The sequence below is a fragment of the Diceros bicornis genome, chromosome 10 (assembly GCF_020826845.1).
Source record: "Diceros bicornis minor isolate mBicDic1 chromosome 10, mDicBic1.mat.cur, whole genome shotgun sequence".
Lineage (NCBI taxonomy): Eukaryota > Metazoa > Chordata > Mammalia > Perissodactyla > Rhinocerotidae > Diceros > Diceros bicornis.
In genome coordinates this window covers 36,672,886-36,698,065 of record NC_080749.1, presented here as the reverse complement: position 1 = coordinate 36,698,065, position 25,180 = coordinate 36,672,886, and the positions used below count along the sequence as shown (strand labels likewise).

General features: G+C 36.2%; 2 long non-coding RNA genes across 4 annotated transcripts in view; one reads left to right on the top strand and one right to left on the bottom strand.

The window, feature by feature from the left end:
- Positions 1–13,063: 13,063 nt before the first annotated feature.
- LOC131410732 (uncharacterized) overlaps positions 13,064–25,180 on the bottom strand; it is a 63,553-nt gene continuing 51,436 nt past the window's right edge. For all 3 annotated transcript variants that reach the window (XR_009221401.1, XR_009221402.1, XR_009221403.1), the window contains one exon: positions 13,064–13,629. This is a non-coding gene — a long non-coding RNA (uncharacterized LOC131410732). The remainder of the gene's footprint in view (positions 13,630–25,180) is intronic.
- On the top strand, positions 16,808–23,507 carry LOC131410733 (uncharacterized). Its single transcript, XR_009221404.1, has 3 exons — positions 16,808–16,909; positions 21,889–22,021; positions 23,154–23,507. It is a non-coding gene; the product is annotated as an uncharacterized LOC131410733 (long non-coding RNA).

Below are 25,180 nucleotides of genomic sequence, written 5' to 3'. Positions count from 1 at the left end.
CTTTTCTCTTTGCATATTTAAATTGTAAAGCAATACACGATCTTTTTAGAAGAAATCCATATACAGGTATTGTATAATCGTATCCACAGAGCTGGAAAAAAAAATGTTAAAACTTCCTCCGAGGAGCGAGAAAAGGAGTAAGGATAGTCATGGAAGTATTTTATTATTTTACTTTTTACTCTTCTGTACTGACAAAATATTTTATAGCAGGTATGTATTGCACTTTTAATTTTTAAAGAAATTTATTGGTAGCCTTTATTCAAAAAAATAGATGACCTTCACCTCTATCATGAAGATAGATATGAATATTAACTTTTTCCCACAAAAATGTGATCATTCTGTTCTGAAACTTGATTTTTTTCATTTAAAATACTCCAATCATTTTTCTATGCCCACGTACATATGAGTATATCCCACAATTCTTAATAACTGCAGAATATGTCAGGATATAACTGTACAATAACTTATTTGACTATTACATTTTGAAACATATCAGTTGTTTTTCATTTTCTACTACAACAAATACTTCAGTGAATTTCATTGTACAAAAATCCGCCATTTTTGTGCGTGTATTTGTAAGATAAATTCCTAGAAGTAGAGTTGCTGAGTCAAAGGGCATGTAACAGTTTGTTAAATAACCTGAACTCAACGAAGATAAACAAAAGAACATCATCTTGTCTCAACGCTAGTCTTCCTTCCCTGCCCTTCAAGCAGACTGCATAACTTTCGAGTCACTTTTACTTTCAGAAATTACAAAATCCAAGCTAATCTAAAAAGAAAACTTCGTGCTCACATCCAGTTTAAATCTCCCCTTCTCCCAGCTCAGACCTGACCCTGTTTCAAGATTCTCCCGTAAGGAAGGGAAACAGCTACAGTTCTTTCAATATTTCTCCCTCCCGCCTGAAGCTTCTCTTGAAGCTTTCTTTACTTGGCTTGAGTTAAGGGAAGGGAGGAAAATCTATCTCAGGCTCTTTTCCTGATAACTCTTGCCATTTGGGTGACAAACTAAAGATTATAGAATCAGTTTGGTTCTACACTTTTCACAATTCTTTCATAGATGACCTAGAACCCCTCTTTGGAATAAAAGGAAATTCTCACCTATTGTTATTAGTTTTAGGACATTAACCCAGATAAGGAAATGTCCTATGTAATATCCTATTATATACATTTTTAATTTGGACAGATATTAGTAAATAATACTCCAAAATAAACAAATTTTCACTGCAAGAATATATCAAAGATAACATTTCTCCTCACCCAAATTCTTTGCCATTCTGACAGGTGGAACATGTAGCATCTATCTTTTGTTGATTCGCGTTTCTATATCAATGATCTACATTTATTTTTCTATGACCTCTCAGCACATATCCTTTTCTATTTTCTATTGAGTTTTCTTTTCTTTGTTTGTTTTTATATCTTATATATATTAAGAAAATTAGTCCTTATACATCTTAAATATATATCTGAAATAGACGTAGATGATAGATAGATAGATAGATAGATAGATAGATAGATAGATAGATAGATGGATGGATGATAGATAGAGATGGAAATCTATTTTGCCAGTGTTTAGTGTGAACTTTTACTTTGTTATGGCGTTGTTGGTTTTGTATATATGTTTTTAATGTTATAATAATCAAACATCATTCTTTTATTCTATGGTTTCTGGGAATTGGATCATTGCTTAACAGGCCTTCTTCATATAAATTTCCTACTGCTTCTGAATCAGTTTTGATGATTTTCACTTTTTGCAGAAAATCACTTATTTCTTTCTGATTTCCCATTATATTTCTATAACGTTCTATGACATAGTCTAATAATTATTTTACTTTTCTCTTTGCCTATTATTTTTCCCATTTGTATTTTGATTTTTAATTTTGTGTATTTGTTGTTCCTTGTTCCTTTTGCTTGTTTAGGCTAGCTAGTTGGTTTCCCATATAACTAACTTGTGATTTATTTATCCATTATAGTTCTGTTTTCCAAATCATTACTTTATACTCTCAGGTTCAGTTCTTTAATTTGATTTTCTTGGGTTTATTTTGTTCATCTTTTCCTATCTTCTTGGGTTAGGAAATCTTGAATTCTTAATATATTTATTTTTGTTTTATACTGTAATTGTTTAAATTATAAATATTCTTCCTAGTACCACTTTAGCCCATATGGGGATATGATTTGATTTCTAGATATTCTAAAATTTTATTTTAAATTTCCTCTTCCATAGAGTTATGTAAGAATGAAGTCGAGGATCACCATGTTGCCTGAGTATAAACTACTATTTAATTGTGTCCTATTTGAATGTCACTCTCTTTAGTACAACTTGGGACCAATGCGCGTGGTGCCACCAGCACTGCATAACGGTGGCCTGAGATGTTTGTTTTTATTTTAGGTTCTTAGGTGTGAAAGTTCTAGTTTTTGCTGTCAATTCATAGTTTAACTTCATTATGGTCAGAGAATGTAGTCTCTAGTGTTTCTAATTTTTAATATATTAAGGGTTCCTCAGGCATTACAATATAATGGTAAATTTTTGTAAAAAGTTATCTTATGATATAGAGTCAGTATATAACTATAAGAATATCCATATTAATCGTGTCACTCTGAATTTATAAAACTACTTCTCTTTTCATCTGCTTGATCTGTCATGGGTTGAAAAATGTGACCTAAAAATCTTTCACTAAATTGAATTGCCAACCATTATTACTATACAGTATGTTATTTGGTACACAGTTTTGTGATAGCTATATATTTATTGTGGATTTTACCCTCCATCATTGAACTGAAAACTGCATTTGCCTCTCTAACATTATTCAATCCCTCCCCCATATATAGAATCTATATAATTTAAGTTGAATTGAGTCACCATCCACCTTCATGGATGTTACCTGATTAATCTAAATCAGTTATTCTCAAAATTTATGGCCTCAGGTCCCCTTTAAACTCTTAAAATTAAATTATCAAGGAGTCCAAAAATCTTTTATGTGGGTTATATCTATCAATGTTTATTATATTAGAAACTGATAAAAATTTTAAATATTTATTTACTAATTCATTTAAAAAATAACAGTATAATTAACCTATTATATCTTACCACAACTATCATCTTTTTATGGAAAATAACCATATTTACCAAACTAAAACAAATGTGGTGAGAAGAGGGGCATTGTTTTTCACTTTTGCACATCTCTTTAACATCTTAATAGAAGATAGTTAGAATCTAATATTTGCTTTTGCGTTCAATTTGTTGTATATTGTTTGTTTATATGAAGAAAATTCAGACATACCCAGATACATAGTTGGAAAAGGGAATAATATTTCAATGTTTTTTTCAGATAATTATAGATATTCTTTTTTGATACTGCACTACATCAACAACTGGTTAAGTATCTTAAATGTTAGTTGCAATATAGAATCTGAAACCATGTAAACAAACATTTTGTTATATTAAAACTTATTGGTCTATTTTGTAGGGTGAATGGATCTTTTACCAAGCATGATTTTGTAACCTCATACTTTGGTCATTTGGAAAATATTGGTTCCCTAAGTTATGTGAATCTTCTAAATGCTGACATATTTCATTATATAATATCAAAAAAATCACATTTGGTAATATCACCATCAGTATAACCAGAAAAGTCTTTTCATATTGGGAAGCTGTTGAGTTCATGGTGGCAGACACAAGTTTCCCAAATGTCAAATTTTTGCCTGAAAGCTTGAATTTTATCTTTGGCAAAAAATACTATCAGTGGTTTTCTTCAAGTGACAAATACACTTCATTTGTTTTCAAGAAAATGCCTGTCAAACACCCAAGTCCGAATAACAATAGTTTGTCTGTCAGTGGTTCCTTGAAACAAAATGGTATTACCTGAAAACCAGCAGCTAGCTCAGTTGCAACCTAATCTCAAATGCTTTCCTTGAGACAACCAGAAGCACTCATTGTACTTCAAGTACCTGAGAAATAGTCACACAAAGTGGGGTTCATACAAGGGAATTTCACAGAAAAACAAGGCCAGAGATCCCACGGCACCCACTAGTCCACTGAAGTTTTTAGTTACATATGTTAAAAACAAGACAACACGCCCAAAATGGAGTCACTTATGCTAAGCCTCACATCATCAAACCAAGATTTAACTTAATTACAGTTTTGGCTCTCCCAGAAATGGAATCTTAAACCAGTCAATCAGGAATCTACTGATCAGCATTTGCTGGATAATTTGCTTGATAGATCCCTGTCATCCCCTAAAGGAAAGTAACCTTGCAATAACCAATCTGATTTTGTGCCTAATATTACTAACTTTCTTGTTCCTGCTCCCTTCTGCCTACAGAAGTCTTTCATTTCATACAGCTCCTCAGAGCTCCTTTCTGTCTGCTAGATTGGATGCTCCCCCATTCATAAATCATTGAATAAAGCCAAGATCTTAAAACTTTACTCAGTTGAATTTTGTTTTTTAACACGTAAGACAAATAGTCCCTTCATTTTCAAGCCAGTTTGACTTTGTCTCTAAAGCACTAAAGATACAACAGTGAAAAAAAAAACAAACAAAAATCTCTGTTCTCATGGAAATTAATCTGAGAATCTGTCTCTTGTTACAGGTAATTTATCTCATTTACATTCATTTTTTTTTAAACAGATGTGCTTTGTTTTTATTCCTGATATTTTATTTATATTTTCTGATTTTAGTACTTTCTTATTTTCTATTTTTTACAAAGTTGTCTCTGAGGTCTTTTAATGTTTTTTAAGAAAAGTTTAAATAGGGCCAACCTCGTGGCATAGTGGTTAAGTTCACACACTCCACTTCAGTGGCCCAGGGTTCACAGGTTCAGATCCCAGGTGCGGATCTATGCACCACTCATCAAACCATGCTGTGGCGGCATCCCATGTACAAAATGGAGAAAGATTGGCACAGGTGTTAGCTCAGGGACAATCTTCCTCAAGAAAAAAGAAGAAGATTGGCAAGAGAGTTAGCTCAGGGCTGATCTTCTTCACCAAAAAAATAAAACAAAAAAACAAAAAACTTGTGCTCTTAAAAAAAAAAAGTTTAAATAATATACTTAAACTATTTTTCTTGAAGTATCCACTTTAGAATGTATTTTCTGACTCCCTGCTGAAAAAGTGCACTCACATTTCCTTCTACCTCACACTTGTTCTCCCCATATCCCATATTTTGCTTTCTAGATGATCATTTTTACATTGTCTCCATTTATAACACTTAGATGTTGCCCTATAACCATAATTCCCATAATTGTTGGGGTCCCTAGTTCTAATAAACATATTAATAATATTCATGGCCAGTCTTCTAATTCCGGCTTCCCGGTTCTGAGATCCTTATTGTGAATTGCTTCTTTAATCCCTGATTTTCATCAGGTAATTTTTTTTCAAGGACTAATTTGTGCTATATTCTTTTTGCATATTTGACAATATCTGTTTTTGATGCTTATCTTTGACAGAATAAAAAATCATTGAGTCACACTTTTTCCTCCTAGATATCTGATGTTGCTCCATGATACTCTATCGTTGAAAGTCGCTGTGTCTGATGTAGCCTAAATGTGTTCATTTTTTTCTTCTGCCCTAAGAACAGTTTCTAGATCCTTGAAACTCAGTAACTTCTCTAGGATATAGCATGATGTTGGTCCTTGATGATGGTTCTGCCATCTTTCCTTAGCATATACTGTGCCCTTCCATCTGCAGATTCTTTTATTTCAAGATAGATTTCTTCTATTCTGTCTTTGAGTGCTGTTTATCTGATTCATTTATTCTGTTCTCTTCAAGAACACTGACGGTAGGTTATTGGGTAACAATAAGAATTTTTCCTGTTGTCTGGGAATTAGGACTAACACCCCAAGCTGAGAATAAAAGACGTTGCACATCCCACATTCCAAGTTCTACTAACCAGCAGGGGTTGGTACAAGGCATCTCCCTGGGCAGCTTTTTGAGAGGACTGTTCAGCAGGACCAGCTCTACTACCAGTACCTGGTCAGCCTAAGAGCCAGACTAGGGAGAGAAGACATTACCTTTAGGAGAGTCTGGTGTTCAGGAAGAAAAGCTATTTCCACGCCCTCTCCTCCCCATGGGTCAGGGAAGAGAGTTACTTTGCCTGCCAGAAGCCTTTAAGTCACCTTGAGTGGGATGGAGCTGTACTTCTAGGACATCCAGAAGGGTGCACATGTCTAATAAGATATTAATTGCAATCCAAGTTCTTGAGTTCTCATCCAGGTATAGCCCGCCATATACATGGCACATATATAAAATGGCTTGATTCTATTCCATTATTTTTTTGCAGGTTTTTTTTTAAATTCATTCTAGGGTGTTTGTTGTTAATATCTACCTAGTATCTAAACTTTCTTCTTAACTTTAGAGAAGACCCCATTGTGTGAGACCTGGTGGGAAGCAAGTTCTCACCCACCCACTATAGCATCCAAGGGGAAGCAGATGGTTCAGCTCCCCACCCCTGCAGCCAGGGCACGAGCATGTGGCCCAGGCTCAGCCAGCTGGCTCTCTGCCCAGGACTTTGAATCTGGAGAAAGTAATGTAAAGAAAAGGGAATGGCTAGAATCATTTGCGGTGTCTTCAGCCATCAGCATGGAGTCCAAAGCTGATCTCAAGTAAGGCTGACTTTTTTATGATTAAAAAACCTAGAGTCAATTTATATTAATTGCAATCAAGACCCTGACTGCTCCACACACAATTAGAAATGCCAACATTTTTTGTTTTTAATATATAGTTATCAGATTAACTAAATAGTATGTATCAAATTAAGATCAAAACACAATTAACAATAAAGCTGTAAAACATCTCATATACCTTGCTTTTTTCTCTAATACCCTCCTCTTTTCTTGGCATCCTCAAAAGAAAATAAACATATTTTTGGGGCCAGCCTCGTGACCTAGTGGTTAAGTTCAGCGTGCTCCACTATGGCAGCTCAGGTTCAGTTCCCCGGGCACGGACCTACATCACTTGTCAACAGCCATGCTGTGGCAGCGACCCACATACAAAATAGAGGAAGATTGGCACAGATGTTAGTTCAAGGCTAATCTTCCTCAAGCAAAAAAAAAAAAAAAAAAAAGAGGAAGATTGGCAACAGATGTTAGCTCAGGGTGACTCTTCCTCAAGCAAAAAGAGGAAGATTGGCAACAGATGTTAGCTTAGGGTGAATCTACCTGAGAAAAAAATATATATTTTTTTTGTTCTTATAACTAATAGACGTATGGTAGAAAGCCAAAATAACATAAATCCTTCTTCTGAACTATTTCATTAGGTGACATAAATGAGGCTATGTGTTCCCAAATTACATTTTCCTAGATTTATTTTATGATTATTAACTTGTGGCTTAACACATGAGTGATTTGGTTCCAGAATTCGGATAGAGAAGCTAGGTGAAACGGCTAGATTGATATATCCTTCATACTGCTAAGACTCATTCTGTCAAATCCTTTCACACATCACTTTCCCCCCAAACATAAGTCAGTGAAATCTACTGCTATTTTATGTCTTTTTTCAAAGGAAAAAATCTTTACCAGCTCTTCATATTCTCAGTCTCAAAAGTTCTGCCCCATTATTGTGGGGATATTAAAAGCCAAGCTCTTGTTTGAAAATACAGGCTACTTTCAATAAGGCAACTGAACTGCAGAGCAATCGATTCTCTGCCTTCAATGAGATTTAGACACTTTCACTTCAATAAAAGTCTGTTATTAAGCCATCTCCCTTTCTAAAGTATTTCCTGGTGCTTTTTTTTTAATGACTGCGACTCTCATTTTACAAAACCTTCTTGAATCTTGTTACCTTGACAACAAGGTAACATATTATGTACTTCATGAAGACTAAAGACAGCAGAGTTTAATCTAGCCCTTCTCATCATTTTAGAGCACATATATGGAGGATTTGTGGCATAATGGTAAAATAATATTTATTCACAGCTTTAAGAAGAATTAAAATTATTGCTTCATTGAAGTTTTTCAGAAATGTCAAAGTATTTTATTTACAAATACATATACAGTGTTTATATGTGTCAGGCAGTGTTATAAAATTAAAATCTAAATTTTCCTAGCCTTCTGAGTGATGTACTCTTATTATCCCCATTTTACAGATGAAACTGAGGCATAGAATGTTTAACTTGCTCAATGTCACAGGACTAGTAAATGTCAGAGGCTGTTTTCAACTCCTGGTAGTTTGGGTCCTCTGTTACTGAGTTACTTGATGTTTGCATATGACTGAAGATTATTTGACATTGAACTTGAAATTTGAATCAAATTTAATGTTTGGTGGCAAAAAGTCAAAAATACTGCTTCCACATCACAAAGAGAATTGTCACACCTGAGGCAAGGCAAACACCACCACCCCCCGCCCCCACCTGTGTTATTCAGTCCCAATTGATTTAGTCTTCTTACTTCACTACATGTTAAAGAAAGCCAAAGAGGAGAAGGAAAATAGCTAACATTTCTTGAAAGAACCACGTTCTTGAGACTCTTTATACACATGGTCTCATTTATTACTTATAACAGAAGAGGCATTTTTATCTCTGCTTAACGATTAGGAACTGAGACTCAGAGAGGGTAAGCAACCTAAAACCACTCAGAGGCAGAGCCAGGAAACAAATGTAGCCTGGCTCTTTCTGCCATACACGGCCATGGTTTTTACCAAATTTGGTACCACTGGAAACTCAAAAGCCCAAACTGAAGTGGGAACCCTCACCTGACCCATATAATTAGCTCCCTCTAATTAAAACACCATTTCCTCTACTCTTTGATTCAGATTCTATATTAATTATGTCCTCAGTCTGTTGCCACTGAAGGGAAGAAAAGTTCCTCAACTCTCCCTGTGTCCCTGGCTGGGTCTGAAAATTATACCTACAGAGACAGATTAACAGGAGAAAAACATACAAATTTATTTAATATAAGTTTTAGGTGACATAGGAACCTTCATAAGGAAAGAAAGACCAGAAGAAACAGTTAAATCTGACTATTTTTATGCTGGGTTTGATGAAGAGTGGGCAGTCATGGAGGAATATGATGCGTCAAGGAGCATGAGGTAAGTGCAGTAAACTGGGGGAGACTCAGCAAGGCCTGTTTGTTAGGATTCGTCTCGGCATCTCTTTGTCTTCAGAAATAAGGATGCTCCTTTCCTCCAGGTATAGAGAGGGCACCTCTCACACGAGGGTTTTATGACCTGTTTCAAAGGAGAAGTGTGAGGAGGGGAGGAGGTCAGAGTCACATTCCCGCTTCTGCTGTTTTATCAAACTCCTTCAGCTTAAAATATTCAATACGCCAAGGTGCCATATTTTGGGGTAGCATGTCCTGAACCCCATCACCATCTCACTCTGGACCAGGCAACAGACTCACACTCTGGAGTCTATTTGATTCCATAGGTGTTTATTGGGTTTTGTTTGTTTCTAAATTATCTTTATTATTAATATTATTAACATTACTTCCTCACAATAGATTTCCCAAAATTGAATTTTAGGTTTAAGGAAATAAACTTTATTATGGTCCTTAAACTCATTTACCAAAACAGCTCTACCAAATTGCACCGCCACCACAAATTTATAAATGTAATATATAATCTCAAGAATTTTATTGCATCTTTACAGAACTGGACATTTTACAACTTTAAAAATATTTCACTAATACAGCAGAAAAAAGACATCTTATTATTATTCACTTTATTCATTAATATCCGTACTCAGCAACCTCAAACTAGAAAGGAGATACCACAATTTTAGAAAAATGCATAAAACAAAGTGTTTCCTTAGTAACATAGCAGGTTCTAACAAAAACTTCTCCAAAATTCCTACTAAAATGTCTATAATACAGAGAAAAGGTGAGAACTCACGTTTGGTCTCAGGTTTTCTAGAAGCACAATTGGTGGCCCAGCCTGCATTCCTGACCCTCAGTCACCACCTCATTGTCAGCTTTGCCTTTTATTAGCCAAATGGACCTCGAGCAAGTTGCCAGCCTCTCTCTGCCTTAGCTGCCACATCTGTACAATGGGAAAAAGAAGAGAACTATTTCTGAGGTTCTCGTGAGAACTGAGTAAGTTTGGACCTGCAGAGCTCTTCCAAGAGTGCTTGGCAAAGCAGAAGCTCTAAATACACCTTAGCTAGCGTTGGTTTCCGTTATCATCATTGTTGTTTATCCAGGGTTTCTGAAAAGGCACCATGTGTGTCACTGCAGATACATACAAGATTAGGGATGATACTCGAAGTTATTGTAGGGGGTACTCAGAGGTGTCATTCAATGGCATGAATCACATGTAATGAGAAAATTATGTCCGCCTTTTTCAATTCTCACTTAATCCTTCTGATTAAAACAAGATTAAAGTTTCAATTTTGGTGCCAAGAATGTCTTTATCATCTCTCCAACAACTGAAAATCTCCTTTATTTCCTAAGAGAGCAGGTGTCAGACTGGTGGGGAATAGTATTCAGCTAGAATTTAATAACAAATTAATTTGAAGCATATTTGCTTTCATAAATATCTTCTGTTTCCATTGTTTTACTGTTTTCATTGCAATAAAGCTTTTTTTACAACGTAAATTTAACTTAAAAATGATGGATATATTAAAGAAAATATTAAGTAAATAACAGGTGATAAGCAGATGTGGCAAAAATCAAGTGTACATGAAAGATTTAGTTTCGAAAAGACTGTAATCCTAATAGTCTAAACCAGAGGTCGGCAAAGTTTTTCTGTAAAGAGCCTGGTAGTTAATATTTCAGGCTTTGCAGAACATACAGTCTCGGTAGCAATGACTCAACTTGCTATAGATAAGATATAAATGAATGAACGTGGCTGTGATCCAATAGATCTTTTATCTATAAAAATGGATGGTGGCTGGGTTTGGCCCATAGGCCATAGTTTGCCCTGCTCAAAAGTATGAGAGAGGGTCGGCCCTGTGGCTTAGCGGTTAAGTGCACGCCCTCCGATGCTGGCGGCCTGGGTTCGGATCCCGGCCGTGCACTGCTTCTCCGGCCATGCTGAGGCCGTGTCCCACATACAGCAACTAGAAGGATGTGCAGCTATGACATACAACTATCTACTGGGGCTTTGGGGGGGGGGAATAAATAAATAAAATCTTTAAAAAAAAAAAAAAAGAGTATGAGAGATATTAGGATCCTGAAACAAACATTTGATTATAGCCAAAGTACTATTTCCAAGATTTCACTACTGAAACAGGAAAATAATAAAGTAGTTCATTAGAGGTTGGGAGATTTTTTAAATAGTGATTCTCTATTCATTTCTTAAAAGATATGGCAAGAATTTCAGACTAAAAAACAGCTTCAGAACCATAAGAGGAAAGAGGATGGATAAACAGCACCCAAATATCCTTTCCTAATTCATATAAAAAATATATGTATAATAACTATGTGAGGTGATAGACGTGATAATTAACTAGATGGGGAGAATCCTTGCACAGTGTATACATATATCAAATCATCACCATCTACACTTTAAATATCTTACACTTTTGTCAATTATACCTCAATAAAGCTGAAAAAAAAAAACCACAGTGTAGTTATTGGTGTCCAAAACGTGCATACTCAAGTCACCCAGCTAAATCATTTTTCTTGTAGTATGAATGCGCATGTATATGTGTATTTTTTAAGAAGACCAGGGATAGCTTTGTCTTTAATGATAAAAGATAACCTAACTATGGTCTCATAGCCTTTTAATTTTGTGGTAAGTTCACCTTCACTATAAACAATGTAATTAGATTTATTTATAGGACTTTAAAATAAAATAAATAAACAATACATGTATAGCACTTAACAGGCACCAGGGATGGTTCTGGCAGTTTATACAACTTAACTCCTAAAAATCCTTTCAGGTTGGTAGTATTATATCCCCATTTACGTATAAGGCAAGTGAGGCATACGAAATACCTCATAAGAGGCAAAGCTGGTATTTGAATGCAACCAGTGGGCTCAGAGCCCATGTCCTTACCCTGCTGCTGCTGCCACTCAACTTAGGACATAGCGGTTGGTTGTGTTTTTCTGAAACCTTTAGCTCAGCTTAAAATCTGCTAAGTACAGCAGGAATTTTCTTGCTGATGCAATTGAGAAAAGCTCAAGGACTTGAACAAGGAGGAACAGTCCTTGAGCAGGAATGAGAGCAATTTCAGGTAAGAGGTTACGAAAACTTTGTGAGCTTGAAGTAACTAGTTTCATGGTAAGTTTTGACATCTATAGCCTCAGACAGCTAAGGCCAGGGAGGACCCGGCGAGCTGTTTGCAGTGGCTACACAAAGGCGGAAACATGATGGAGGCTTCATTTTAAGTGCTTGTTAGGCAGGAAGGACATCCTATTGCAGATAAATTAAACGTTGATTTAAAAACTTAAAATAAGGGGCCGGACTGGTGGTGTGGCAGTTGAGTTCATGCGCTCCACTTCAGTAGCCCCGGTTCCTGGGTTCAGATCCGGGGCATGGGCTTATGTGCTGCTTAGCAAGCCATGCTGTGGGGGCGTCCCGTATAAAGTGGAGGAGGATGGGCATGGATGTTGGCCGAAGGCCAATCTTCCTCAGCAAAAGAGAGGAAGATTGGCAACAGATGTTGGCTCAGGGCTAATCCTCCTCAAAAAAAAAAAAAAAAAAAAAACCTAAAATAATACTTCCAAGTTCAGATGCCTATTACTTTTTAAATCTGGCTACAAGTTGATCTTAATGTTATTTATCAACACGAGTGGTAGTTCATCTTCATAAATTTTGTTGTTTTGTAGTCGTGTTTTTGTAGAAACAATTTAAGAATGCGTGAAAGTTATTTCTCATGCCTCACATACATGTCCCGTTTGAGCATAAGCGAGAGGGATGATGATAGCTAGTAGTGATCACGGAAATCAAAAATGAAAGATATAGCCTAAAGCAATCGGCGTGAAGAAAGGCATGCCTTACACACCTCCGCCACTCCAACTATGGCAAATATTACATGGAATGAAAACAATGGAATTACAAAAACAGCTTTCAAGGCTATTATTACAAATTATTCTGAAAATCAAAAATATATTTTCATTTGGGAATGAAAACTTCAATGTTTTTTGAAATTTAGAATAAAGAAAATGATATCACTAAGCAACAAATCTGGGTTTGTTTGTTTTTTTATAATTTTATTTATTTATTTTTCCCCCAAAGCCCCAGTAGATAGCTGTATGTCATAGTTGCACATCCTTCTAGTTGCTGTATGTGGGACGCGGCCTCAGCACGGCCGGAGAAGCGATGCGTTGGTGCGAGCCCGGGGTTCTGAACCCGGGCCACCAGTAACAGAGCACGCGCACTTAACCGCTAAGCCACGGGGTGGGCCCCAAATTTGGGTTTAATGAAGTTTTCTTGTTGGCTTGTTTGTTTCAGTTTGATTTCAGCAATCATGTGAACATGAAGAAAACAGAGGCGATTTGGGGATATTAATCCATCACCCTTTGATTTCGGTCCAATTGTTCCTAAAGTAGCTGTCAGAGTGGCATCTGGACATGTTCTGCTGGTCCCATGAAGGACAGCAACAGTCTTGGTCCTCTACACCCTTCACTCTCTGCTCTCTGACTCCCCTTTTTAATTATTACTCTTCATCCCCTGCAGTGTTCTCTCTTTCTCTCCTTCTCCCCACTCTCAGAACCTCCGTCTTTCCACAAGAATGAATGTAGTTGTACCTGGGACGTCTACAAGAGAGCAAAAAGAAGAGAAATTAGGAATTGCTACCCTATCACCAAATCTTTCACCCCCTTCTCACCTATTCACAAAGTTGACTGTGTAACTGGAGCTAATCTGTGTTATCCTCTTAACAAACAGAACTTTAGAGAACAAGGAAAAATTACAAATGAGTATTAAGGATAAACACAGTCTTTAAAATTAACACTTTTTATAACCATCTTTTTCCAAAAATGATTTAAGGAGGTCTTCAGAGCCATATTCAAATTAACATTATTTAATTAAAATAAATAGGTGGCATTTTAGGACAAAGGATAAATATAAGTCAGGAAAAAAAAGATAAAACTGGAGTGAGTTCATACATAAACACATCCCATGAGGTTCCATCTTTTTGTAGCTGGGCCACAAATTCAGAGTTATGGGAGTTAATTCAAAGAGAAAGGCACAATGTCTTACATTATTCACGGTAAGCATAAAAAGAAATTATAACAGCTTCTCAGAAGAAGCCCAGGTATTTCTAGAGACCACGGATAGAAGACAACATTCTCAACATTGTTACAGGAAGCACAGTAAAACTTTCAGAATACACATCTCATACTATTCCCCAAATCAAAAGTCAAAGCAAGCTATTCTACAAAGAAGTTCAGAAGTGGATGTTGAACAAACTATGGAGATTCAAGTGGAGAAATACACCAAAAAAATGTAGACATTACTTGGAGATACTGATTAGAAACATTCTGACTGTCTTTATAAACTCTTCTTATACCATCAGAAATCAGCTATACCTAGCCCCAGAGGACCTATGTGTTAGCCATGCCTCTAACAGAAAAGACAGATCCTAAATCCATGATCCTTGACCAATCCCCTACTGTCCCTGCAGGTCTCCAAGGCATATCATCTGCACCGAGAACATTCTTTGGGAAATAATGTTTTCATTGTTCTTAGGGGCTTAGGCCCCAGACCCCTATGTGCTCTCCTATCCACTGAACCAGGCTGGCCACCTGAACCACACAAAAAGAGTGTACTTGCTTTCTAAATCAATTTCTCCTAATATATCAATATTTTATCCCTTAACAGATCTGAAAGCAGAATGTCACTAATGTTTAATCTGTATCATTCATTATACCTTTAAACTAGCCTTTAAAATGAATCACTGCTAGGGGCAGGCCTCATGGCGTAGCAGTTAAGTTCGCGCACTCCTCTGCAGCGGCCCGGGGTTCACAGGTTCCGACCCCAGGCGGGGACTGGCGCACCGCTTGTCAAGCCACGCTGTGGTGGCACCCCATATAAAGTAGAGGAAGATGGGCATGGATGTTAGCCCAGGGCAAATCTTCCTCAGCAAAAAGAGGAGGATTGGCAACAGATGTTAGCTCAGGGCTGATCTTCCTCACAAAATAAATAAATAAATAAATAAATAAATAAATAAATAAATAAATAAATAAATAAAATGAATCACTGCTTTGAACAAGAACAGAGCCAGTTAAGACAGCATGACAGTTTGTTTTGCTAAAGAACAAATTCCAACTAAGAAGAGGATCCTAGTGCTGGAGCCACAATGAGGTAACTCAGGTTGAGGAGTCAGCTTCATTATAATCTCCTGGAATTCTGCTACTTGTTATGATAGTGACAAAAATTCCCTTTCAGTATAATACATCTTAACCAAGTACTTACCCCAAGGAGTTTGTACATTAATAACATTTTATTTGGCTATTTAACTACTACTTGAAGACAAATAATGCTCGCTCGCTCGCTCACTCGCTCGCTCTGTCTCTCGCTTGTTCGCTCGCTCTCTCTCACATACAGACAGACACACTGCAAAGAGTATTTTAGGGGTGGTGGTGGAGAGTGTGACAGTATTCTCCATGTCAAGATTGCTCTGTCAAAACTTGCAACAAAGCCAGTTCTTAAAGAAGTGATTTTGACAGGTACTAAAGAATTTGGGTCCAAAAGTAGTGAAAGAATTTCACAATATATATAAGTCAAATCATTATGCTGTACATCTTAAACTTGTACAGGGCTGTATGTCAATTATATCTCAACAAAACTGGGAAAAAATTAGCAAAAGAAAAAATATGAGAAAGCAGGCAAAAAATCAGTACATGATGAGATGATAAGAAGCTGAATGTGAGGAGGGTCCTAGTTCAGGCACTAAAATAAGCGCATTAAATGCTTTTCATCAATTTTATCTCAAATTCATTCTACCATTCAACTATAGCATACTCAGGCCAGAATGCTTATGGAGTAAGTGAGAGAACCCCAACATTTTTGTAATTCTGCATATAACTCCAGTCTCTAGGATTTTCTTTCGGGAATCTGTCTCTAGAAAAGTTTTTCTCAGCTGCTTTCAGTGTCATGATAGTTTGATTGAACTTAGGTGATTCCTTTTTTTCACTTTCTTTAGTTTTGTTAATTAGTGCTGAGTATTAGCAGATTATACAGATGAGCTGACAAATTACCAAAAACATGTTACTAGAGAATTGTTCAAAATTCTCTTGCCACCAGTCAGAAATAATTGGTACCTTTCTTCAAGCTTTCCTAGGAGATGACAAATCAAGAGGAAATGCCTTTATTTCAAAGGAATTTTATGAGCTCTGGATCATAAAGCATGGCAATTTATTTCCCCTCTTTTCTTATAAAGAAAATACAGCCAGAAAATTTCTAAAGGAATACCAATCAAAGCTAAGGAGTTTAACATATGTCAAAGTACAAATCCTTTGGCATCTAGAGAATCTGAGGACATGAAGCTGCTAAGCGTCTGGGGCTGGCTCCTTCACAGAAGTCACACTATCTAAGCAAACCACACTTTTTGGTATAAAGATGCAGATGCACGCACCCCGATGAATGAAACACACAGAATAATCTATCATCATTTAGAAGTAAATGGATAGGCTGCTTCCCTATTGGAATTGCGATAAACAAAGGGAAAAGGTAGACTCATTTAAAAAGCCATTAACATAAAGAAATAACCTACCTGTCTTTATTGTCTAAGATAAAGGCAAAATAAGCTTCCATGAAACTCAGACAAGACTGACCAAAACAGATTTTGTGGGGTTGGCAAAATCTGGGGAATCTGTGTGTTAATAACAATGAAAAAATTTTTAGGGTTGGCAACAACCAAAAATTTACTCCTCCTGAATGGTTTCTAACTATTCCTCCATCCCCAACCTAATATGACCATGCACTTTTGCTGTTTCCTTTTTACGTAGGATACAAAGTGGCATTTTTACTATACTTTGTGCTGTACAGATGTAGCCATGCAAGGTCTGCTTCTGAGGCATCTGTGATCCACCTGTAAGAGAGATTCTCCATCTACTTTATTAGAGTGCATACACTTCTTGGAGAATTAAAACTACCTCTTGATTAGATACGGATGTTTGGAAATGAGGCTCCATTACCATTTTAGATACTAATTCTGTGATTTTGAAAATTAAAATTTCAACTTCCAATGGCTACAAAATACAGTAATTTTAACTTTCAAAATCACAGAATTAGCATATAAAATGGGAATGGAGCCTTATTTCCAAATATCCATATCCAATCAAGAGGTAGCTGTGGCTATTTGGGTATAATTATGTATCTTTTATGTATAGGAAATTATTTAGACTCTCTCATTTTGGAAATTGAAAGTTAGCCACTATCATTTAGATGGCCTCTATTGAGTGGTAATGTTTTGTTTTAAAGACATCCAAAATCTTCTTTACAGAAATGAGCATATCCGTTTCCTACTCTGCCAAGGGGAACACATCAGATCTTTGTTTTAAATTTCACCAAATTATTTCTGTTTTTTGAAAAAGCTCATGCCTTGCAGTCTGTTTATTGCTTTCTGAAACCATATTTTTTACATCAAAGAGTGAAAGAATTCTTTTCTTCTTTTGGTTTCAATAAATAAGGGGGAAAAGTCCATCTAAGCAGCTTACACATGCAATTTTTTATTACAATGTCTAATCTTGTCCACTTCCAATGAAACTTCAGAAATTTTAGGTTTTCTTAACACATCTTCATATATACATAGGTAATTTCCAAAAATTTGTTAGAATCCATCCAATCTGCACATAGGTGATCCATAAGGAGGCTCTACTAGGGTTTTGGCTGTGGGGGGGGGGTAAACCTAACTTTAAAGGAACCCGGTTAATAAGTATCCAAGTTTGTAAAACAGATTATTTAAAGAATGGTTGTTCAAAGACTCACTGAAGGATTTCTCCAGAGTTTCTTTCAGTAGCAAAGGCCCTAAGGGTTTTAATGTCATTGAGCCACCCAGTATTTAAAATAATAAAAATAAAATACTATGTGCCAACTGTTCTAACCAGCAGGAGGTCAGAAAAGATGAGAAAATCCCAATATTTGCCCTCCAGAAGCTCAAGTTTAATGGTTGAGACAAATCCATAAGCAAATAATAATGACATAACATTTTACACATTTAGACTCTTACTTTGTCCCAAAAAGAATTTAGGTCGCCGAGTTACAATAAGTGAGATAAGTGCAACATTAGAAGAACAAACAAAGCACAGAACATGATTCATGAACAAACACGATTCAATTTATAGTCAAATACACAAGAGCTTTGACGATGAACAAAAGAGAGGGATTCCTATACAGAACCCACATATTGGAATCTGGCACAATGCCAAATCATGACCGCATACACTTACATAGCTAAATTCTACAAATGAGTTAATATCCATCAATAATTGGCAGATAAGTAGGTTATGTTATTTTGCCATTTCTAGTCTCAATCTAAAGGGTTGTTGATGTCATAGATGGCCATGCAAATGTCTATTTGAAGCAGCACATCACAACATTATTTTGGGAGAGAGCCCAGAAAAAAATGATAAATTTTGCTTGTGTCTTCTTCTCTGTCTCCTCACCTAAAAGTTGGGGATTTAAATCCCTTGGGAAATATTAGACTTCTAAAGGAACAGCAAAATAAAGCATTAGTCTTGTAAAGCTTTGCTAGAATCATTATAGTTTGAAAACATTAGCTCCATGATTCAATCTATACGTAAGACTGAAAAAAAAAGAGTTATGCATTATGTTCTGTTTATAGTTTCTAGAAAATAATTCCAGGCTGCCTGATACATAATAGGAACTTGTAGTGGACACGTGCTTTTCATCTGACTGGATTTGCAAGCTCTTTGGGGAAGCATCGCTGCTGTCCTTGGTCCTGATAGTTCTAGGAGTAAGCATGTAACTTAGTCCTGGCCACAGTAATTGGATCAGGAATGGCCATGTGATCCAAGTCAGGCCAATCAAGTTCATTGGCAAGACTTTGGCTGGAGCTACAAGGAAAGAGGTGCTAGCTGTAAGGATAATGTATGTCTAGAATGCTGAAAATCCTGATTAAGTCAGTCAATAAATTCATAATAATTTATATTATTATATAATAATAATAAATTTGTATATATAACTTTGAGATGAGTTCTAGCAGCTGCAATTAAAAGAGTCTTGATTAATACAGTGTTCAACAGATTTGAGTTCCCATCCCCTCTCTTTCTTTTCTCCTCATTTCTTTGAGTTATAAGGCTGCCAAAATGGATACATTCGACTATAGACTATATAACTACACACTATTAGACTGTATAATAAACTATTTTGTGTGAGAGAGACAGAAAAATTTTTAAAGGAATAAATGTTATTGCATTCAGTTTTTTTATTACTAATTTTATGTCTGACTTGTCATTTACAGGCAGAAAAATCACCATGCATCTCTAGTTTCTCTCTTAATAAAAGATAAAATAAATATCACGAATTAAAAGAAAAACTCATCGTGACACAAGAAGACAGATACACACTTTCATGTTTTATAAGCCTAATTCTGGAAACTCATAGAAAACTTCAGAGAGCATAGACTATATTGTATTACATCAGTATTTGTGTTATATCAGTATTTAATGAAAGCTCTACTCTTTGCTAAAAGATATAATTCCAAGATGTAGCCATTCTTCAACCCCTTTGTGGCTTGAAAAGTAAATATGCCATGTCTCATTCTATTTCTCAGGAAGGCAGAAAAAAAATCTTAATGATGTTTCCTTGCTAAACTTAATAGCGCATTAGCTAGACCATATACAAAATAAGAGAACTAGAGGGAGAAAATAGAAAGTGGTCCTTGTTGACACAGAATATTCCAAAGAGAAAATACAAAACCATTTGCTTTTCTACTGATGTTTCTCTGGTTGACAGACAGTGGATGAAAATTAGGGAGCAGGCTAAGTTATTGAGAAATTGTACCTTCATGTTGTCAATGCTTTATAGGAAGATAAATCAAAGGGAACTTGCCTTCTTTCTGGCCCAGGTAGGATTTTAAGAGTACCATTTAAGAGAAAGCAAATTACTCTCTTTTTCAAACCCTTCTCCTTTCTGTGATGTTCCCCTTGAGATAGCATTGGGTGCTTTTCCAAGAACATGGAATATATATTTGTTTGTATATATGTAAGTCATTTCGCTTCTTTGGTTTTATACCTTCTCTAGGTGCAGTTACCATTTCTTGCATACTCACCTACATAAAAGGAAAAGAACGCTTTTGCAGACCTAGTATTTGGCATAGGCAATCTAAGCTTTAAATGATGGTATCTGTATTCCCATAAGAGGCAAGACGTGCTTCCAAACACTTTTACACAAGTAAACAGATATATGAGCAATGCCACCTCCTTTTTCAGCTAATTCTTGCCCTCTTTTCAGGGCACTTGCTCGATACATTTTCTTCTGCTTTTTTATTCTAATTGCTACGTTAACCACCAGCATCAGAAAAGACCATGTGCAGCCAATCTGCTGCCCAAGTTAAGGCTCTATTCAATATTTCGGTCTTTCCAAAAACAATGTGCCACTTGTTTGGCTCTGCGTGTAAGCTTGTTTTCAATTTCTATCTGCCTTGGGCATCTTCCTCCTGCCACATATCCATGTGAGTCTAACTGCACCACATGCAGTGCCAGATGCTAGAAATGCCATGATACCAAAGCAAGTGACACAAGGACAGCCTGCTCTTCCCCTTATAATTAAATGAGAAAATGCAAGTATATTGTATCCCACTTGGCCCTATCTCAAATGCAGCCCACAGATGCCACCTCACGTGATTCATATAAGTACAAAGGAAAGTTGTAAATATGCCCCTTAAAAATTTTTTTTCATTGAAGACTGGAGCCCCATGAGATTGGTCACCTTGTGAAGAAAAGCAAGTGTTAGGGAAAAGGACATATCAATATTCAAGGTAACCAGCACTCTGTGGCCTCTGTCCAAAACCATGTCACACACTTGCCTCATGCATTAGCACACCTGTCATTTCCTATTGTGAGCTGCCCAGACACTGGGTTGGCAACAAGCCAGGATTAAACCTGCTGGCAATTATTCACACCATGTCCATCAGCATGTGCTCTAAAAATCCCTCAGACCCCTCAGACTCACAAGCAGCAGCCAACGTTTCCTTTGATAACTGCTACTTCCCAGCAAACCGCATTCAGTACAGACAGCCCATTGGAGGACACTCGCTTACATCTCTGCACTCCCTTACCCCTAACGAGCTTCTCTCTAATAACCACAGAAAACCCAACTATCGCACATTCAAAGAAGGCTGTTTTTAAGAAAACAAATCCAAGTTGTGCAAACAAGGTTTGCAGTATAAATTATAGACATGAGGGCACTGCAGAAAAATTATGGGGATCCTGGATACAAAGCGTAACCGTTTGGCTTAAGAGGTTTAAGTAGAACAAGAAATCATGTATTTTACAACTTTACCCAAAATTCAGTCTGTGGTTAAGCTTATGGACTTTATTCTATTGATTTATCTTACCATTCTCCAAAATTATCTTTTCTCCTAGCATTGATGTAAACATCAAATAATCATCATTTAATGCTGCATTATTCTTCAAACATTTAGTGTTTAATGTCTTGGCATTAGATACTAAAAATCATCAGGAGGAATTGTGCAGCTACTAACAATATTCCCAGACACATACCTTCTCTGTGAAAGAAAATTTCAAATTTTCAGGTGTGAATTCACGTTTTCAGGCAACTTATGTAGCATTTAACATCTTGAGTAATAATGTAATGGAATCATAATTAACCAGGCCCACTTCTTCCGATAAATGTATATCTGACTTCTCTGAAAATTTCATGTCATCTGCTATGGATTCCCATGGGGTTCTCAGCTTCCTGAGAAAATAACCCAAAAGGAAAAAATTAAAAGAAAGAAGCAATCATAACTGTCCTGTACCTTGGTGATGTGTGGCATTTTCATTTCTCTTCAGTTCCCATTCCTTGCTTTTATCTTTGGCCTTTAGCACTTACATTGATGACCAGCTGACATGTGGACCTCACAGCCTGTAATTCTCCTTGGCTTCAATGGCTTCCTTCCCAAACCAGCCACAACCTTCTCTGAACAGCCTCATCACAGAGCTCTAGTCCTACTAAACTGTAAGTTGCATGAAAGCAGAAGCTACGGCTAGCTCATTTTTTTCCCACAGCATCTGGCAAAATGACTAGCACATAATACACCATGGAGGTTTGAAAATCTTTTTGATTTGAATGCAATATATCCAAGATCTTCACCTCAGTATTCTTTCCTCCCTGATCATAATCCTGCCATCTGTCTTCCTCCCCATCTCCAAACACATCTGCACTTCATTCTTATAAAAACATTTAATAATCAAGTCATGATCTCTCCACTGGGAATATAATCCCTACTCAGTCCTGTTGAGTCACTTCCCTGCCAGCCCCATCAACACCATCAAAAGCCCTACCCTGTGACCTACTGGCAAGCTTATCTCCAAATTAGTTTTCCACATATTCATGCCCTTACAATCTATTTCTAAGCTGATTAGGATATCTAGAGAAAGATGCAGAAGGGGCCTAGTGCAGTCTCATATTGAGGAACTCCAAATAGACTTATTTGCCATGTCTCATCAACTCTTTGCTTACTCTTAGAGATTTCCCAAAAGTTTTCTCTCCTTAAGTCCCCAACTATTTACCCTTCAAGCATGTCAGAATTACTAATGTTCTACTTTAAGAGGCTGATGTCACATGCAAGTTATATAAAATGGATGTTATACATCAATGAAATACATTCCATGCAGTTAAAATGGAAAAGAAGATTTGAATTTCTCAGTGCTTATTAAAGTGATAGCCCAATGAAATCTATTTTTGGTAAGGAGAGCTCAATCATGTGGCCAACACTCACTTTTGTATGTGACTTTATTCCCAACAATTAATTCATTTGCGAAATTGAGCAAAGGTGTTACCTTTACTTGAAAAAAAAAAAAGTGCTGACATATACTGTCATCTGTCAAAGTAGGAGACCACCATTTGAACTTGGAAACAAAAAACCAAAGCTGCAAAGCTTGACTTATTGCTCATCTAGGTAAGGGAGAGCTATTCTGGTTAGGCGAAATCTCATTGAATTAGGCAAACTGCTGATATTACATAGGGTTTTAAGAAAGAGGGATTGGGAAGTGGGGATTGTGTTAGTTATAGAGGCAATAGTGGGTTTACATCAGTCTTAAAAGGTGACTTATGTTGGATAAAGAAACATGCTTGTGTTTGGTTACAGAAACAGGAGTTGGTTGACCTCAGCCTTAGATGCAAGTTCATTGGAGTGAGTCCACTGCTGACTGGCTGACTTTCAAAGCATGAGACTATCCCTGATTGGTTGGCTTTCAGAGGTGAGTTCACAGAAGCAAATTGTCATTGATCAATTAGACAGGTTTAAAACCAGTTCTGGTGTTTACTGGTTACCATGTCAGCTTTTTCCTGGGAGTGAGGACGTTTAAAAATTCTCATACCTAAAAAATGTACTAGCCGTAGTAAATTTTGGCGTTGGCAGTAACTTTAATTCCATCTAGCATAACATACCATTTCCCCAGCTAAAATAGAAGACCCAAGTTGGCATAGAGGCTCCATCTGATTTGCCAAAGTCTATCAATTGGTAGTGATATCGAGAGGATTGTGAAATCTCCTCCAGGCCCAGCAGGTGAGAGTATCATCACTCATTAGCAATGTTTGCTATAGAGAGAAGAATTAAATAGCAGCACCACACCATATCTTTATCTGATTCTGCCCTAGATCCAAAAGCTACTCAGAATCTACAGTTGGCTAGGTTGGAATCCATGAACGGTTATAGCAGAGATTAATTTTAATAAGAATAAATTGAACTGGCTGAGTTCTAAGCAATTGGCATTTTAAAATGACAATGACCTGGATGGAATAAAGGGTATGTGCGTTAAAGTAGTGAGGACAGTATCAAAATTCAATGAAATCTTGGTCAATTGAAACAAAGTGAAAGAATAAATATTTATGTCCAAAGGGGTAAGAAAGAACAAACATTTCTATCCAGGAAGAAGAAAAATTTAATTGGAAAACGTCATTTTTTAATAATAATTATTTCTCTGAAAAAAATTCTGAAATTTTATAACAATGAATAAAATATTTCTTAAATTTAATTCTTTATGATTACTAATTTAATATTAAAAATATATTATTTTATTTAAAAAATTTTAGATATAAGACGTAATTGTCTTCAAAAACAAAGGGGTTTTAGTCCAATAAATAATATCCCTCCCAAAAAACTATTATTGCATACAGGAGTATTCACTTTTCTCTCAGGATTTGACATGTGCATTTTCTGCAATTTTGAAAGCAACTCTCAAGAGCTAAGGCTATAATAATTTCTGAATTGGGTGAAACACAAATTTGAATTGGACACTTGGTTGGAGTATAAGCATATGTCGCATTTTAGTGAGGGAGTCTGGCAAACATCAATATCTCAACTTATTTTTACCATCCTCAACTCAACACTACACAAACAACAATTATCGGGAAGTAGTTTTTACAAATTTGGTTTTATTTTCTATGGTCCTCAAAAAGAAAACAGTTACTCCTTGTAAGAAAAATAAAGGGAAAATGAGGGTTCTACGGAACTGATGGAATTCATGAATTTAGAGGATTGTATAGGTCTCCAGAAGTATTTCTCATGATTTTCAAAGTTCTGCTCAATTCTAATTTCTCCTCCAATGTCTAGGGTTGAATCATGTTTTAAAATTGTAACTCTCTAGTGTTTTCTGTGTGACAAAATATCTTGATCTCTCTACTCAACAGGATATGAACTAAAGCTGAGCTCTTGATGATCTTTCTAGCACAATGATGATTCTTTATACTCCACATAGTTAATTCAGGGGACATGAACACTTCCTCTAGAGAGTCTTCTACTAGACACAATGAGGGAAAAGTAATGGACAATGAAAAAACTGTATAAAAAATTATAGGTGAGCAATAACAAAAAAATAGGATTTAATATCAACATACAGTACAAATTGGAAATGTAAAGGTTAAAAAAAGGCAATATCATTCACTAATGATATGACTGAGAAAATTTCTCAACTTCTCTGAAATTTATTCTCCATACTTCTAAAATGGCGACCTCTCTCATTGTATTTTTCTTTATTTTCTTTTTATTGCAGCAACATTGGTTTGTAACATTGTATAAATTTCAGGCATACATCATTATATAATGATGTATGTCTCTCGTTGTATTTTTTATTATTAAATGTGATGATTCAATTAGAGTGCTTATTCAGTACT